Source organism: Erpetoichthys calabaricus, chromosome 17 (assembly GCF_900747795.2).
Source record: "Erpetoichthys calabaricus chromosome 17, fErpCal1.3, whole genome shotgun sequence".
In the NCBI taxonomy this organism is placed as follows: Eukaryota; Metazoa; Chordata; class Cladistia; order Polypteriformes; family Polypteridae; genus Erpetoichthys; species Erpetoichthys calabaricus.
Window position 1 is genome coordinate 42016156 of NC_041410.2, and position 15377 is coordinate 42031532.

The window sequence follows — 15377 nt, forward strand, 5'->3', positions numbered from 1 at the left end:
TGCAGGCCTAACATAACTATTCTCAACACCTATTGAAAACCTTTCTACTAAGAAAGTGCTTTTAAAAAATTAATTTTTGTTATAGATTTCTAGTGCATTTTAACAACAAAAAATTGAAAGTTACTTTTTATTCTGATATTTTTCCCACCGGCTTATCTCAGTACAGTTGACTCGTTTACCACTAACGAACAAGCCTACATGATTATTTTCAAATCAACTTCTGGCCCCCATGCATAAAGTGAGCTATCAGATGGTATCATCACTTGACACCTACTGCCCATCACTTACTAATGACGCCTGGTAAAAATTTATGGAAAGTTTTGAACACCTTCCCAAAAGGAAAAAACAAAACAAAAAAACAACTAACTCCTGGCACCAACTCCAGTTTGAGTGTATCAAAATAAAAGCCCTTTCTAAGCCTGCAGTACTCCTGATGGGGTGCTCATATCCGAAGATCATACAACAGAATTGATTAGGACTAGATGAAGAAAACACGATATCTGACCAAACGGTCCCTAATGTGCCTGCACTCCACCACACAACTTGGTTTTGTGTGGCATGTTAATGTGGTTCTCCGAGTAAAGAACTTACCATTAATGAGTTTCCAATTGTGTCCCGTGTTCTTATTGAACACACTTAATTCTTGACATGTTAGGCTTGAAATAAAGCGCATTAACTCAATGTAAACAGAGATACAGCCAAAAGCACAACCACTTGTAGCGGATGCATGCACATGACTGAGAATGTAAACAACAATAGCGGGGGTTTGTGCTTTGCTTGGTGCCAGACATGCAAACTTTGCGCTACTGTGAAATTTGAAGTTAGGCAACAATTTTTAAATTTTAATTTATTGGACATACACGTTCGCATCTCTGAAAGATATAACTTGAAAATTTGTATATAGGGAACTTACTGTACCTCATTAAAACAAAAGGTCACTTAATATGCAATAAACTAAAAACATACTACAAATAAGCACTTATGCCTTAAAATAGACCTATTTGCTACAAAAACAAAACAAAGTTGTGCAATTTAGTGGCAACAATGATCTTACCATACATGGCTGTTATAAAAAGTTCATACTGGCAAAACCACACAAAAGCTACCACCAGGATATGGGATGAAAAAAATGAGGCAGATGAGGCAACCCATAGGAAATGCACATGGGATTTTTATAGGGCATGGTTCTGGGCCTGTTTTCTGTCAATCCATAAAAACACTACGAGCGTTCTCTCTGACATTGTCAGACCTTGCCTAGGCAGTCCCCACAGTCTCCAGTAACTAAAGCAGACTAAGAAGTAAGGTAAGCTGGCTAACACTCATTAGGTAAGCAAGATAGAACAGTCTCAAAAATGATTGAAGTAGCAACTCTGCTCTAGAACCAGTTACATTCTAGTTTTAGCTTGGTCTTGAAGAGAACTTTTCCTCCTGTCTTGGAATTGACTCAGTCTTGCTATCATTTGGACTTGGGTTGCATCCAAGTCTAGGCCTTTTTAGACTCTTGACTCTGTCTCAACTAGTTGTGGTCTAGGACTTGATAAAGGTAGTCTTGACTACAACACTTGCCTATGCTTAGCAGCCAAGATAAAGTAATCAAATTACATACTTTGAACCCCCCTCTTACCTTCTAAAAATGTACCTTTTTAGCTGGATCTTCCCTAATGCATATTTACAAAGTCACATTGAGAGATTAAGCACTTTCTATTTTTATATGTTGCTCTTCACAGAATACAGGCTCAGACTGCTTACACAATTACAACTTAACTCATAACCAAAAAGTGAAACTTACAAAGCATTAAAAAAACATTGTACGTTTTCAGCAGCAGATTATAGTCAGCTAAACAGTAAAGAAGAACATCATCCACACAAACATGTACCTTACAGACAGTTACTGATGAATCAATAACATTGATCTAGATTGTGGAAATGAACTGAACCAACCATTCCAATGCTTTATATTCAAAATCAATTATGTAATATTTTTAAAAGAAATTATCAAACTATCATGTGCTTTTGACAAATGTTTACAGCAGCAATATAAATCAATTAAAAGTAAGGAAGTTGCAGTAACAGTACTATGTTTTTCTCTGGAGCCAGACCACATTGGAAAAAATGATTTAAGCAAATCACTCACTTACGACATTAGAATTTTTGCTAGACATTATAATTTGGAAACTGTTTATAAATTAATGAAATCAGACATTTCACCTTCTTTATGTAATGTTAAATGTGCATAACTCCTAAAACTAGGAGCTATGTAAGATGAATCAAGAAATACAAATCTGTTATGCTTTCAACAATAATTGGAGGTGTAAGCTATAAAAGTAAACAACGTATTTGTGCACAAGTGGATTCTTTTAGGATTAATAATTTGTAATGCCTCCGCAACACCGCCACAAGAGTAAGCATGAATTGAGGTACTGGGCATACTGCTACTGATAAGGTTTATTCTGTAATTGAATGTCATGTACTGTCTAAACCTGATAAAAAAAAAAGGTAATCACCAGTAGCAACTTTTTTTTTTTAAAGGCTAAGTCATTTGAGTTGGTCTTATCCATTGGGAAAGGAGGACATCCGAGATAGGCTTCTACTGGTGGCGGTGTTGTTTAGATTTTTCTTTTAATCTGTTTGAGATATCCCATATTTAATTAACCCAAGTGGAATCAATTACAAGTACTGTATATTAAAAAAACATAAGCAGGAAACTAAGGGGTCAGAAAGAGAAGGAAAAGATAGCTAAAGTCTAGGCCAATCCAATTTCACAATATGGCCTGCCACAGACTAAGCTAGGAGAGACATCCTTAGGAAAAACTCATCCAAGACCTCACAATGCAGAATCCACTCTGGCCAAAAGTGAATGAGGGAGTGAAACAGCAAGTGAGGCAGGCAGTGAAAATTCGCCTCTTTCAAATGACATATCTGAACCGAACATAACCTCTCTATCCCCACTGACAGCAGCATCAACTCCAAGATATGAAAATCCACCTTCAGTTAACAGAGAAGACAGAAACAAAGTCAAGCTTTTCTGAGTTAAAGGTATTGATTATTAATATAAAGAATTATATAGGATATAAAAGGAGGATATTGTAGGGAACACAGCAGAATTAAAAAGCTGAACCTGGATATAATAAATCAGGAGGTACGTTTAAGCAGTAACTTTGAGGAAAAGCTAAAGGAAAACCTAGCAAAAACTGATTGAAATATACAGAAAAATAGGAGCAAAACTGAGGACAACATCAGAGTACTTGGTGCTCACCTGGAAGATGGAAAGGTTTACAACTCATATTGAAAAAGTAGAACAATCAACATTCACCACCAAGAAAAAAAAAAAAAAACTGCTGCAAAATGCAAATGTAAAGTGCTTTGTGATAAATTAGCAGCATTTGAAGATAGATATAAAAGGAACATCAGAATCAAAGGACTTCCTGAAAATCATGAAAATCCAAAGACAACAAACTCCATAGCCAAATTATTTTTCAAAGTAATAGGAAAGGACTAAGTTGGACATTGAAATCTCAGAGGCTTATCATATATGTGGATCAGATGCCTTAAAGACTAGATGCCTGATTGTAAGATATGATAAAAAATGGGTTACAGAAAATTTGATGTTGATTCTCAGACAGAAAGAGAAGATTATATTTGAAAATAGTGTTCTGTATTTTGACAAATTTCTCTTCTTCAAAAGCTGCTAAACAAGCAGCATTTTTCAGGATTAAACAGTGCTTACATATAAATCATGTATAGCCTCGTTTCCAGCTAAACTTAAGAGTCGATTTGGTCCATCTATAACATATCTATTTGCAAGTTGGTCCATCTATAACAACATTTGCTGTAACTTATACCCTCTATTTTCTTTATGGTCACTTTTTCAGTTACTATACTGAAATTAATTCTATCAAAAAATGTGTATTTAGATAACCATTAAGCACTTGAAAGTGACATTAGACATAATAAAAGTATAAATTGGGAGCTTACACTCCAAAGTTTTAGCTACATAAGGTCTGAGGAAGTGTTTCCGTCTGTATTATCACAAGACTAAACTGGATTTACTAAAGGCAGACACTTGGATTCAAAACTTTGGTGTCTGTTTAAATGTAATATACTTACCCATAAAATCTAACACACCAGAGATTTTATCTTTGGATGTAGAAAAAAAACCAAAAAAAAAACGATAGAGATAGATATAGATGACAAAAATAATACACACACACAACTGGCTTGTAATTTCCAACAAATTTGTTAATTGGAAAAATATAATGCATAGATATAACATGGTAACTATTTACAAACATTCAATAAATGCACATAACACTTAATTAAGCTAATATGTTCAACCAATGTGTATAACAAATGTATTTTTTCCCTCTCTCAATGTCAATCCAGTTATTTCAAAAACAAAGTGCAAGATCAAAATAAGAGTCACTTTTAGTATTCAATTTCTCTCTCCCTGCTTAAGTTCCTATATCATGTCCACTTATCTAGGTACCCATATCAAGAAAAAAAAAAATATATCTTCCAGAATCAGTCCTGTTTATCCACAATTCATCTAGTTCATCAAAAAAACTGCCTGTACACACAGAAAGTAAAGTTGTCTTTTAGAATTTAAGTAAAATAAAAAACCTTCACGTAATTTATTTCAGCTAATCATGAATAGACATTCCTTTTATACACATTTTTTTTTCATTGCCATCTGGTTGTTAACATTTTTTTCCCCACAGGACGCAAACCTGCCTCACTTACTTTTACTTGAGGAAGCAGCATTTATTCCTTTAACTGCTACTTTATTTCCAAGTGCTGAACTTTTTTTTTTTAAATAACATCTCACAAACAAGACATTTGTTTTATCCTCTGTTTTCTTAGTTTCTTTTAAAGAACCCTTATCGCAGCTCTGATCTGTTTAAATCCTGCTTATAGTTGGGTTTGCCATGTGTCGTTTATCCTCAACGCGCTCCTTTTTTTCTCTGTGTATTCGCACCTGTGTAAGGATATTCACAGCTCCTTTGCCTCTCACTCTAGAAACTTCAATGAAGTACATTCTCCTTTAATGGAAGGAATGATAGTTTTCTAGATTCTAATGCATATATACTACTGATTTATTTTAATTTAGTTCTGCTAGTTACATGAGCATAGGTATATACATTAACAAATGCTTTAAGAGATTAGACTCCATTATAACCTCACTTTTATGTAATTCAAGTTGTCCACACATTCAAAAGGCAACTCTACAAAATCTTAAAGCAGAAGGTGGCATGCCATAATCAAACTTTCAAATGTAATACTGGGCAGCAAATTTACAAACTATAAAGACCTTGAAATTAACACACACGGATGAATTTACACAAGCCTGGCCTGCAACAGAAATAAAATCTTGCTGTACTTCATATGTCGTGCTTTCGGCCAGAGTAAATACTAATTTTCATCAATATATAATCGGCTAATTTCAATTGGTGGAACATCCCTAGAAGCTTTTATTTGTTGCTCCTCTCCACCCACAATGATCACCTTTTTCAAACCTCTCAAACCCACACAGTATTTAATTTTTGGACAATGTCCCAAGGATTAAACACACTTAAGAGAACTGTGTATAGATAATGTTTTTGCATCTTATGAACAATTACGCTCCAAAGGGATCTTTCACTTGATATCTCAGAAAACGAGTGGAAGGCACCCATGCATAGAATACACTAGTTCTATACGCATACAGCATTCAATAATTCAACTGTAAATCTTTAATTGATCACAATTACCTTGTTTAAACAAAATCTTTCCAGAGCTAGATCAGCTTTCAAGCATTAAAATCCAGCCTCACAGGGGCCACATGTTTTGAGAGTGCATAAAATTAACAAAAAAAGTTAATCTAACAGTCACAAGCACTCCTAACCCATTCACAGCTGTGTTTGGTGTAATGCACATTAAGCCCATCTGGAAGAAAGACAAATTGATTGTAACAGCCTATACCTACACTACTAACATGTAGACTTACCTTGCTTTAATGGAAGCATGTGAACACATCTTTTATAAATCAGGTGGATAACTGATGTACCATACTATTTGAAATCAAATTCTTGATTACAAGGTCTGTTCAAAACTTTTTTTTTTTAATATATAAATAGGGCAAGACTTCATTCAAATTTTAGAATAGGCATTCATATTTGGGGAGACATTTTCCCTTTTTTCCCCCTAAGCTCTTGGCTCTCCATTATCGGGTGGGGGGACTGAATTCTGTTTTGTTAGGTTTTGTCTTTTTTTTGTTTCTGCTTTCTTTTCTTAACCGATTTTTTTTCCTTTTTTTTCTAGTTTGACTATTTAGTAATTTGTTGTATAGGTTTGACTTGATTGCATTCAACTGCATTTTCTTAAAAAAAACCAAAAAAAAAAAAAAAAAAAAAAACCTTTACAGTCTGATAAGTATGATGTGAGAAGGAATACAAGACGACTATTAATAATAGTATTATCTGCCTTCCAGAACTTGACTGGATTTAAATTCAGAGAATAAGATTTAGCTTTTCTTACTGAAGGAATACATTTATTTCTAACCTACTTAAATAAGTCAAGGAGTTTGATCCCTAGACTGCCTAACAAGAGCCATGGCTTCACTCATCTTTTAGACAGATGAAAATTTTGCAAAAAACAACTTTGTATTCTAAAGTTCTTATAATGTGAATGGCCCATCAGCCACAGAAAGTAGAGTTTTGCTGAAAAGATCAAGTGCTAATTCAATATTCAGAAATTCATGAAATTTAATGTGTTGTCACTAAGTGCAACATAAGCCAAGAATGTCTACTAGTGTGTGTATGTATATGTATAGGTATATATATATTTATTATATATATTTCTCCTAACCAATTTTTTTCATTCCAGTACTCCAAATACAAGCTATTGGGTACTGATCCTGGAAAGCAAGATCAGACATCCAAGGAAATTTTTCCCTCATATTAGATAAAATTAAATAAAAGTTGAATAGGATCACTTAAGCTGGACATGGCTGGGTAAGTAACCAGTTAAGATTACTACAGCATCAGATACAATACTTAATGAGTTTAAATTGTAAATCACCTAGCACCTAATAATCTCTCAGGTTCCCTGCAAGTGAGCTTGGGAAGGCCTCATAAGGTTGGAGAATACAGAGCAGGGAATTTGAGAGAACTCTCTTACACAGATCATCCAGGGTACTGGGTCCTAGGTCATCTCTTGTGCATTCCCCTCTTCAGCTCAGCTCATAGGTTTTCAATAGGGTTTAGGTCATGAAACTGAGACGGCCATGGCAGAAGCTTGATTTTGTATTCTTTTAACCACTTTTGAGTTGATCTGAACATGGGTTTTGGATAATTGTCCTGATGGAAGATATGAGAACCAATTTTTAATTTCTTTGCAAAGGCAGCTAATTTAAATTATCCTGGCATTTCATGCAGTCCATGATACTATGTACCCTTAACAAAGGTTTCCAGGGCCTTTAGTAGAAAAAAGCCCCACTTCACATCCACTATATACTAGACCAGGGGTAGGCAACGTCGGTCCTGGAGTGCCACAGTATGTGCAGGTTTTTGTTCCAACCCAGTTCCTTAACGAGAACTCAATTATTGCTGATGAAGCACATATTGCTTAAGTGACATTTTAATGCTTCATTTTAGTGGTCTTGCTTATTAAGGTTCTCCAACCTTAATTGCTTATTTCAATCTTAAAGTGCTGCATTCAGTGTTTTAATTGCTCCTTATTAGCAATAAGATGTAAAACAGGGGTAGGCAATGTCGGTCCTGGTGAGCCGCAGTGGCTACAGGTTTTCATTCAACCCAATTGCTTAATTAGAAACCAATCATTGCCAATCTCAGACCTTATTTAATTTTATGGCTTGTTAGTCTGTGCAATGTAAGGCTTTTATATCGTAGATTTTTTTCCTCTCCAAGGATATCATCCAAATGATTTGAAGCCTAAAACAGATCATTTCCAGTCTGTCACATTTTTCTATTAAGTGTTTTATTAAATCAAACCGTGCATGATGAACACACACAGATGTAATTGGAAAAAAGCTAGCTGGAGAACTGCTGGCTGCTTTGTCTTTTACATCTTATTGCTAATAAGGAGCAATTAAAACACTGAATGCAGCAATTTAAGATTGAAATAAGCAATTAAGGTTGGAGAACCTTAACAAGCGAGACCACTAAAATGAAGCATTAAAATGTCACTTAAGCAATATGTGCTTCATCAGCAATAATTGAGTTCTCGTTAAGGAACTGGGTTGGAACAAAAACCTGCACATACTGTGGCACTCCAGGACCGACGTTGCCTACCCCTGTACTAGACTATGGGGATCAGGTTCTTTTCGTTATAGCCATCCTTCTAATACCAAACCAACCTTTAGTGTTATTGCTTAAAAGCTCAGTATTTTTGTTTTGTCTGACCATAGAACATGGTCCCTGTCAAAATTCCAAGTGCAAACTGTAAGTGCTTATGTTTGTGGCTAAATGACAGGAAAGGCTTTTTTCTGGCATGCCTTGCAAACATCATATTGGAACAGAGGAGGCATCTGATGGTAGTTTTGGAAACCTGATGATCCCAAACACTACTTTTAGTACATTTCTCCAAAAGTAATCCTTGAGGATTTTTTGTCTCTCTAATCATCCTGCTCACAGTGCATGGGGGTAAAATTACCTTGAGTCTTCTTCAAAGTAAATTAGTAATGGTTTCACTGAATTTGAGCTCTTTAATTATTGCCCTAACTGTAGATATTAGCATTTTGAGGCAAGTAGCATTTTTCTAAATAGGCATTCCCTGACTTATAAAAGGTCAATATATTCTCTCATCTCTTCCATGTTGATAAATGAATACAGGAATTTGGCCTTATATGCCACCCCTCATTCATACTGCTTGAAAGTTTCTACACATGCTGATCAACTTAGATATAAATTGAAAAAAATGCTTCAGTTACTCTGTGTTCATCAGAATTTATAGGGGTACTAGTAATTGTGGCTTAAGTGGTTTTGTTTTTATTTTTTGATGAGGTTTTTTTTCTTCTTCTCAGAATTAATTTACATCAAATATGGGTTGGATTCTCTCATTGTTCAGTGTCAGATTAATGTAATTCACTTTTTTTTTTACAACACTTTTTACTCATTTTTACCAGGGGTGGCAATAATTGTGAATGGATTGTGTATTCATTTGCTTGTCTAAAGTCCTGTAACTTGTAATTGAATCAACAATACTATTTCTAAGAAGGTTGATACATATGTATTTTGGTTGCAAAATTACTACTAGACATAATAATGTATTAGACACAGGGAATCAAGGCATGACACACTTTTAAACAAATTTAACCTGATTCTATGCTGAAACATGGGTATGGTGTTCAGAGCCAGTGAATTGCAACCAAGATCTTGCCTGAAGGGGCCTAATTTGCCTTGAAAGCCTGCATATTGAAATCTTTTTAGTTAGCCAATAAAAGATGTAATTTTGCTTGACTTCTCATTACAAAAAAATTCCAGAAACTTTCAAAAAGCAAAATTTTAATTGACCGTGTGGTGAACAATATGCTGAATCCATGTGAATGAAGTGATGTGTAGGTAATGGTATACCCTGCTTTAACCTCCAGACATTTCAGAGATCTCAAGTCTCTCTCCAGCACTCACTATCTGAGCATTGTTCGCTGTTTCTCATTCGTTTGCTACTTATACTGCTGATTCTGGCTATTCTTTTTAGCCTCTTGAGCCTAATTGCCGCTTGAAACATGCAATAAGGTTAAGGGGATTTGAATGATGATCTATGGTTGACTTTATTCAATCAGATAAAAAACAGTTACACAACACTGAACACACCCTTTTGGCGTTTACACGCACATGTACTTATCTCTTAGAGAAGAAACCAGAAATTGATTCACCGATGTAAAAGAGTTGTTACACGTTGTTTCTGTGAAAAGATGGCTCCAAAAAAACAAGTGCTCAAAGCAATCTCTCAAAGGTTAAGAGGAACTGTAAAGTGATACCTCTCAACAAGAAGATAAAAGTTTTACAGAACTTTTCTTTTAAAGAGTGGAATGTTGCTTGACTTGATTTAAAGTAAGATGTGGTAACTGAGTGTACCTGCCTTTAAGTAAAACTAGAAAACCTTTTCAGCAACTAAATGACTATTTATATAAACACTAGTCATTTAGCCCGTTACAATAACGGGCGCTAGAACAGTAGTGCATAAACAGTAGTAGTGTAGTAGTGTAGGAACAGCCTATATTAAAGGGCAAGGGACTTTGACCTCATTCTTTTTGTTGGTTGTATTTTTCTTTCTTTTAGCCTTTCTTTTGTTGATGTTTACTTGCTGAGCTGACCGTTCTTCGTGGGCTGCCGCCGTGTATTGTATGTCTAATTTTCTGTGACAGTAATACTGTCTTGTATGGCTCTATTCAATAAGGGCGCGCACAAAAAGGTGAGCTTCAAAAGTGCGACCTCAATTGAGCGCGGCGAATAAAGGCGTTCGTAGATAATTTAGTTCAAATGGCTCTGGAATATGTGAAGAGCAACAAAGGTGCAGATCTTTATTTACGCGCGCCTTTATTCGCTGCGCCCAATTGAGGTCGCCCCTTTTGAGGCTCGCCTTTTTGTGCGCGCCCTTATTGAAGGATACCGTCTTGTACGCCCGCTGGTTTGTACGTCAGTAATATACCTTTAATTTTCTCTGGCGGTAATACAGGCGTGCGCGTCGGTAATATGCCTTTAATCTCCTCTGACAGTAATACCGGCTTGTATGTGGCTGTAATATGCGTCACTGTATTGTGTACCTTTAATTTCCTCTCGCAGTAATACTGGTTTGTATTTCCGTAAAACGCCTCTAACTTTCTCTGACAGTAATATCGCGAGTCGCACCGTGCACTTCATCAGAAGACACCCACACACGGACACCTGGACGCACATAGGGATTTCATATATATAGATTGTACTCTTGCTAAGCTTCTGTCAGGTTTAAAAACAAATCATTGTACAGATACTGTACTGCTTAAAGTAGTAATTCAGACAGAGGCCACATTTCTTTTTTTGGTTTAACTAGACCTGAGCACAGCATTTGATATTTACCATTGACCACAACATTCTAATAAATTGTCTTAGTCAAAGGGTGTCCATCTCTGGCAGTGATTTAAATTGGTTTCAGTCTTGTTAATAGCTAGAAAATTCTCAGTAACGTGTGGTGATTGTATGGCATACCACAAGGATCTATTAAGGGCCCATTGTTAGTTTCAAGCTATATGCTCCCATTAGGCCAGACTATCTCAAAGCACAAGGTGAACCACCACACCTATGCAGATGAGAGTTTTACCTTTCTATAACAACACTTGATGCAATGCCTGTTGTGTTTTTCTGAAAGGATCAGTAGTAATTTCCTCATGCTAAAATAAGGAAAAAAATAACAAATCATAGTTGTTAGTAAAAATAGAAATTATGAGGGTGTTAGCATCATTATTTTGGTTACCAGTGTCTTTTAGAATTGACTTTAATAATAACTACTAATGATGGTATATTAAGCTTTAAATAATCTTGCTCCATCCTATATTTGAGTGAATATCCCCCTTACATCCAAGAGCAGTCTGCCCATTATTCCAGGAGTCAGACATAAAAAGTGGAGACGCAGCCTTCTGCTGTTATGCACCAAAAATTTAGAATACTTTACCAATAGAGACATACCCAGCTAACACTGTAGATTATGTTTAACTTCAAATAAGAATGCCCAGTGGGGGCTAGGTGATCTTTCGGCCTGTTGGAACCCCTAAAGATTGTTTTTTTCTCCAGCTTAACAACTGTAGTTTATCTCTTTCCACCTTGGCCAAATGACCACCTCATCGGCTCATCATTTAGAGACTTGAGGTGGGGGGACAGATCTACAGTATATTTAAGAATGCCATTTGTATTAAATATGTATCTATCTTATGTATCTTATGCAGGTATGCAGATTTTATGTACGCTATTTATACATTCTTTTTCTTACCTAATTTAAATTTTTTTTGCATGTAATTAGTTCTTTGGCATCTTGTAAAGCACTTTGTGCTACTCTGTATGAAAATATGCTACAGAAGTAAATGATGATGTTTAGTAACTTTCTTGGATTTTAATGTCTCTATTCCAGAGGGTTGGGAATGTAAAAATGAGTTGTAGAATATCCAAGGGATGTCACTAAATATTATAATTCACATATTGATGTAAGGAAATTAATCGTGATTAAATATTTCAGTCTAACAGCAGCCCTATTTTTATATTATACATATTAAAAATGAAACTTTCCCAAACAATTTCTTTGAATAAAGGTACCAAATTTGAAAGAAATCAGTTCACTGGGAGCCAGGTCTTTTTATGTGGACAGACACACTGACATAACAGGTTGTTTCACGTTTTATACAAATTCACCTAAAAAAAATGGTTCTACTCTTTAAGCTGTTGAGAATAAGGTTCATCACCAGAAACAATGCTAAGATTAACCTTTTGTATGAAACCAGTTCTCTGCTGAATTGTCATTTGAGAGGACAAATGCTTGTCCCAGAGGTGAGGCAGAAGAGATTTCTTAGAAAAATGCTGCCTCAGTCCTGTACAATAAACCATATGAACTACATCCCCCTTAAAATGAACATACGACATAGATAAAAAATGGCATATTCCACTAGCATTAGTGTGTCCAAAGGTGCCCAATTAATTATCCATATTAATTTCACTAGTGTTACCAAACTATTCCTAAGATATTTGCAGACATTTATAATTTTGGATTTAATAGTATGTGAAAAGTCAAAATGCTTAAATGATCACTTTCCTTGGCTTCAATGTAGTTAGGCTCCTACAACTAAGTGTCACTGCTGAATCTCAGTTTCACTTTAACACAAAAGCTATCCATTCTAAGCATTTATATTCATTTTGCTATTTTCATATTTTCACAATCAGACATTCCAAATTAGTTCTTTAAATTTGAAGATTAGCATGATTGAAATAATTTATTTCTTTAGAAACGCAGTAATCCAACCCATACACAAAACAAAAAAATAAGTTCTCTCCAGGGGCCTCATGTATAACGCTGTGCGTAGAACTCACACTATAACATGGCGTAAGCACAAAAGCGGGAATGTGCGTACGCACAGAAAAATCCAGATGCAGGAATCTGTGCGCACGCAAACTTTCAAGTTCTTCCACTACATAAATCCCGATCAGTGTGAAAAGTAACGCACGTGCCTTCTGTCCCGCCCCAACTCCTCCTAGAATTACGCCTCTTTGAATATGCAAATCGATATAAATAGCCTTCTGTGAAAAGACAATGGGAAAAGCATGGGGGAAAATATAAGAATTTCAGCAAATACCAAGTGGAGGCAAAGGAAAAACGTACTATTTGTTGGTTTAAACAGTGGTATAATCAACAAAATGAAGTTGATCGAGTGACAAGAGTGTCGGAGAAACTCGAAGGCTCAAGTTCACAAAGTCGCACAGTGCCCGAAATAAAAAAGAAGTCACATATCAAAGTCGCCGTGAAAAGGCGACTCGTAGCGGACCGTCTGAATGTCATATGAAAGCTTATTAGGGTACAGAGAAAAAAAATAGGCACACAGTGGTGAAAAAAAGCACGAAATGTCAACTTTAATCTCGAAATTTCCACTTTAATCATTTTGTCATTAAAGTAGATCATAAACTTCATCTTAAAATCGTTTATTTTACTAGTTTCTCAAGTAGCACTTTAAATGCTTTGTTCTGTATATGATCTTCTATGTGCTGTGTATGAATCACCACGTGCTTCCGTTCTTTCTCTTTCTCCGACAGGACACAGAATCCATTGCATTCGTGATATTACAGCTCTCTGAATAATTAAAATACTGAGATGTATACTTGATATCTTTTTCATGATGATAGGAATGAAAGCATGTTATTAAACATGGGAACACGGTGGCGCAGTGATTGTTCATATCTCACGCAAGAGGCTTGCTGCGCCATGTGCGACCTTTGATGAAATAATTTATTACAGAAGTAGTGTCTCTTTCAAACGTACTAACCTCCAATTCCTGTCCTTACTTTTCTTTCTCCAAATACCCAATCGCCACACAATCAGCTCTGTAATAGACGTTAAGCCATCTGTAAGCTTAGAACGACGATTCTTCAAAACTTTTAAGGAACATTGAAATATCGTCGTAGTACATGTTTAATTATTCTATCTGTCTATCCTTCCAGTGTCGCATCAGCACCAGCAATAATACAGCGCAAGGCAGGAGCCATCCGTGAACTAGCTAGCGCTGCGGCACCGTGTCCTCACATGTTTAATTATTAACAATACAGATTATTTAAATAAAGTTAAAGATTTATCTGTATACTATAAGCAACATATTTTGCTGCATTTCATCTTAAAAATGATATCATCATCATACGCGCTTTATAAAGTGGCGCAGGTTGTGCAATATTATAACTGTAGTGCAAGTTTACATTGAGGTAATTGTACTTATAAGTACAAACAGTTCTACAAGGAGCACTTGATGGACCGATTGAGTGCGTTTATAGTTCTTGGGATGAAACTGTTTCTGAAACGCGAGGTCCGTACAGGAATGGCTTTGACGCGTTTTGCCGTGGTTGAGGTAGTGTGTGCTTGAAACTGTATACCGATCATTCTCTTTCCGATCAGCTGCTACTGTGATTCCCCACTCAGATACAGTGATATAAATACTCTGAGTGGTGCAGTGAGAGTAATATGGAAAAAGATGATCCACTGTGGCAACCCTTAACGGGAGCAGCTGAAAGAAGAAGAAGAATATGCAGTGAGCGTAACAACGCTAAAGCAGTTATGGTATTTGGAATACTATGGCTATTCCCTGGACCATTATATTGCTACAGGTTAATTACAATCAGATGCATTACACTAATAAACAATATGCAGTTACTTTCAGTGTATTTATAAAGCCGGGTCAGGAATGTGGGTCTAAGAAAGAAAGGGTGACCACACAGGAACAGTAGCACTGCTTTGACGCTGGGTGCCGCCAGTCTGCAAAACCGAGCGGAGAAATTGCGTACGCCAAGGTATGAGGTACCGTGGAAATGTGCATAGCTTTACGCCAAGTTTAGGTTTTATACATCGCGATTTGAGCGTGGAAACGTTCGTATGCAACATTTCTGTGCGTATGCACCGTTTATACATGAGGCCCCAGAAGACTGCTTCATTTCATTTATTTCTTTCAAAAACAGACACTTGGAAATGAATCAAAGCTTTGCATCAGGATTTTGTGTAAAAGAGCCAACATATATAAATGGGAGAGACAAAAACTGGAAGCAATCACCAGTGCACCACAAGGTAAACGTATGGAAGGTAACTCTAAAGAATCTAATACACCTAAACCTGTACACTTATGGCATGTGGGAAGAAATGTTTAGTTGCATATCCTGTCAGTA

General features: G+C 36.0%; 1 protein-coding gene across 3 annotated transcripts in view; it reads right to left on the minus strand.

The window, feature by feature from the left end:
• The window catches only part of LOC114642539 (furin-1), a 208602-nt gene that overhangs the window by 22966 nt on the left and 170259 nt on the right, over positions 1-15377 (minus strand). The gene's annotated exons all lie outside the window — the stretch shown is intronic.